The sequence below is a fragment of the Triticum dicoccoides genome, chromosome 5B, assembly GCF_002162155.2.
Source record: "Triticum dicoccoides isolate Atlit2015 ecotype Zavitan chromosome 5B, WEW_v2.0, whole genome shotgun sequence".
NCBI lineage: Eukaryota > Viridiplantae > Streptophyta > Magnoliopsida > Poales > Poaceae > Triticum > Triticum dicoccoides.
The window spans coordinates 545,417,146-545,421,480 of record NC_041389.1 but is presented as its reverse complement, the minus strand read 5'-3'; positions in this window follow the sequence as shown (position 1 = coordinate 545,421,480).

Genomic DNA, 4,335 nt, shown 5'->3' with positions numbered 1-4,335 from the left:
ATATAATGCTATAAGTTCGGGGTGCCACACTTGTGAAAGTGTTCGGACTTATCACACCATGATGCGGGAAACATAAGCCCCAGGTGTATTTAGCCTTACCAAAGTGTACGGATGCAACATGTCATAAATGAACATATGTATAAGAAAGAAATGCAATTATAAGCAAAAAGGTGCTGCATTCTTTATTCAAGAAATACTGCCGTGAATGCAGAATGATACAAATAGTGCGGTAAGCAAGGGATGGGACTATTAAACATGTCCCCCTCCAAGGGTAGGCTGCGGAATGGTGTATAAAACAGATTTAATGCTCGTAATGGAGACCACCTGGATATTCGTCGTAGCCTTTCTCCTTCCCTGGCTGTTGCATCGTGAGTTCGGCAGGTCTACTGCCAGACAGGGCCTCTGATGAATGGAGTCCTGTGGGTAAAAGAAAGAGAAAAAAAAAAGAAGAACGACACACTTGAGAACCCCTGGTGTGGTTAAGCCGCATTCTGGGCCTATCGTGGTCGTGCCCCTCCCCCTATGCCCATGGTATCTCCAGAGCGTAATGATGTACGCGAAGGACCAGTCTTGCAATTTTGCAGGGGCTGGGGTTGGGGCCGCATTGCTACGCGTGCTCGGAACGTGCCAGGTGGTTTTATTGTAGGTTACTCCGGGCGCGTTTAGCCGTGTCCGGTCGCTTAACGGCCGGACTCGAGAATTGCCTTAAGAGGCTGCACTGTACTTCTGCCGCGAGAGCCGCTTTATGTTCCTCCGTTCGAGAGAGCGTTCAGTGTTTCCGTTGACCGTGATGACTCCTCGAGGGCCTGGCATCTTGAGCTTGAGGTATGCATAGTGCGGCACCGCGTTGAACTTTGCAAACGCGGTACGCCCGAGCAGAGCATGATAGCCGCTGCGGAACGGAACTATGTCGAAGATTAACTCCTCACTTCGGAAGTTATCCGGGGATCCGAAGACCACTTCTAGTGTAACTGAGCCTGTACAATTGGCCTCTACACCTGGTATGACGCCTTTAAAGGTCATCTTTGTGGATTTAATCCTTGAGGGGTCTATGCCCATTTTGCACACTGTATCCTGATAAAGCAGGTACAAGCTGCTGCCGCCGTCCATCAGGACTCTGGTGAGGTGAAATCCATCGACGATTGGGTCTAAAACCAATGCGGCGAATCCTCCGTGGCGGATGCTGGTGGGGTGGTCCCTTCAATCAAAAGTGATCGGGCAGGAGGACCATGGGTTGAACTTCGGGGCGACTGACTCCATCGCGTATACATCCCTGAGTGCACGCTTCCGCTCCCTTTTGGGTATGTGGGTTGCGTATATCATGTTCACCGTCCGCACTTGTGGGGGGAAACCCTTCTGTCCTCTATTGTTCGGCGGTCGGGTCTCTTCCTCATCATCGCCATGCAGCCCCTTGTCGTTGTTTTCGGCAATTAGCTTGCCTGCCTGCTTGAATACCCAACAGTCCCTGTTGGTGTGGTTAGCTGGCTTTTCGGGGGTGCTGTGTATCTGGCACGAGCGATCGAGTATTCGGTCCAAATTGGACGGACCCGGAGTAGTTCTTTTGAATGGCTTTTTCCGCTGACCAGGTTTAGAGCCTCTAAATCCGCCATTGACTGCCGTATCCTCATTATTGTCGCCGTTAATGCGGCATTTGTTCTTATTGCGACGCGACCTGCCATTGCGGTCCTTGATATCCGGACTGCCAGAATTTTTGCTGAGGTTGTTGCTGCGGGCTAGCCAGCTGTCCTCTCCCGCGTAGAAGTGGGTCATCAGTGATGTGAGGGCTGCCATGGATATCGGCTTTTCCTGTCCCAGGTGCCGGGCAAGCTACTCGTCGCGGATGTTATGTTTGAAGGCCGCGAGGGCCTTCGCATCCGGACAGTCGATGATTTGATTTTTCTTAGTTAAGAACCGTGTCTAGAATTGTCTGGCCGATTCGTCTGGCTGTTGAATTATATGGCTTAGGTCGTCAGTGTTTGGTGGTCGCACATACGTGCCCTGGAAGTTATCAAGGAATGCGGCTTCCAGGTCCTCCCAACACCCAATTGATTCTGCTGGGAAGCTGTTGAGCCAATGCCGAGCTGGTCCTTTAAGCTTGAGTGAGAGGTATTTGATGGCATGAAGATCATCACCGCGGGCCATGTGGATATGAAGGAGATAGTCTTCGATCCAAACCGCGGGGTCTGTTGTGCCATCATAAGATTCAATATTCACGGGTTTAAACCCTTCGGGGATTTGATGATCCATTACTTCATCTGTGAAGCATAGTGGGTGTGCGGCGCCTCTGTATTGGGCTATATCACGACGAAGCTCAAAAGAGCTTTGTCTACTGTGTTCGGCCCGCCGGACTTGTTGTATCCGGCGCGACGGTTGTCGTCACGTATCATGGAGCGCCCACGCGATCCGTAGATCGATCTTGATTGTCTTGCCTTATCCTCCAATATATCTCGCAAGTCCAGAGCGTTCCCCTGTGGCCTTGTGCTTTTCGAGCGATGCCGGGGTACGATTCTAGTGGAGGGCCTAGAGGCCTCTCTGTCGCGGCCACGGGGTGGTCGGTCAGCCGTATTTTTCCCTGGTGATGCAGGTTCATATGCCTCCTCCTCTAATCGGGGGAGCAGCTTGCGTTTGGGGTAGCTTTTGGAGGGGCGTTCGAGCTCATGCTCTTTGACCGCAAGAACTTCAGTCCATCTGTCGGCTAGCAGATCTTATCAGCTCTAAGCTGTTGTTACTTTTTCTTGAGGCTGTTTGCCGTGGCCATAAGCCTGTGTTTAAAACGCTCTTGTTCGACGGGATCCTCAGGCACGACAAATTCGTCGTCGTCGAGGCTTGCCTCGTCTCCGGAGGGAGGCATGTAATTATCATCCTCTACCTCTTCGTCTGCCACTCTCTCATGAGGGTTGGCTTCTCTGTCTTCCTATGCTGAATCTTGCTGGAGGGGGTTGTCTTCGGCATTGTCTGGGGTATTATTATCTCCGATGCCGGAATCTCCATTCTTGCTGTGGCGGGATTTAGAGCGGCGCCGCTGACGCAGGCGCTTGGGCTGTTTCTTGGAGGGGTCATCCTCCGCTGTTCCTTCGCCCTTCCTATCCTTTGGGATATCCACCATGTATATGTCATATGATGAGGTGGCTTTCCAGTGCCCAGTAGGCGCTGGTTCTTGGTCATCTCCGGCATCGTTGTTCATACTGTCGATGTCTTCGGAGTCGAAGTCTAGCATGTCGGTTAGATCGTCGACAGTGGCTACTAAGTGGGTGGTGGGTGGGCTTTGAATTTCTTCGTCGTCCGCATCCCAACCGTCCTGACCGCAGTCCGGCCAGGGCTCTCCTGATAACGAGAGATACTTTAGCGAACTCAAGATGTCGCTGAAAGGTGCGTGTTGAAAGATGTCCACAGCGGTGAACTCCATGATCGGCGCCCAATCGGATTCGATTGGAGGGGTCGCGGGAGGTACGGAGTCCGGCGAGGAGTCCGACACCTCAGAGTCACAAGCTTCACAAGGGACAAGGCCAGTATTCGGCTCCATCGCCGTAGAGGTTGCAGCCCCCGAGGCGGTGTCTAGCCACCCGTCCTCGATCTGCACAGCCGGCTCCGAATCGAGGGTCGAAGCGGGCTCGTGTGCGGCCTCCAGGGCACTATCCGACTGCAGAGCTAAATCATGCCCATCGTGACAGTGCGGCGCGCTCGGCTGTGGCTCGAATCCATCGAAGATCAAGTCTCCGCGGATGTCAGCCGTGAAGTTCAAACTTCCAAATCTGACCTGACAGCCAGGGGCGTAGCTTTCGATCTGCTCCAGATGGCCAAGCGAATTGGCCCGCAGTGCAAAGCCGCCGAATACGAAGATCTGTCCGGGGAGAAAAGTCTCACCCTGGACTGCGTGGTTGTTGATGATCGAAGAAGCCATCGAGCCTATCGGTGACGACACAGAGGAACTCTCAATGAAAGCACCAATGTCGGTGTCAAAACCGGCGGATCTCGGGTAGGGGGTCCCGAACTATGCGTCTAGGCGCATGGTAACAGGACACAAGGGACACGATGTTTTACCTAGGTTCGGGCCCTCTTGATGGAGGTAAAACCCTACGTCCTGCTTGATTGATATTGATGATGTGGGTATTACAAGAGTAGATCTACCACGAGATCAAGGAGGCTAAACCCTAGAAGCTAGCCTATGGTATGATTGTTGTTCGTCCTATGGACTAAAACCATCCGGTTTATATAGACACCGGAGAGGGCTAGGGTTACACAGAGTCGGTTACAATGGTAGGAGATCTACATATCCGTATCGCCAAGCTTGCCTTCCACGCCAAGGAAAGTCCCATACGGACACGGGATGAAGTC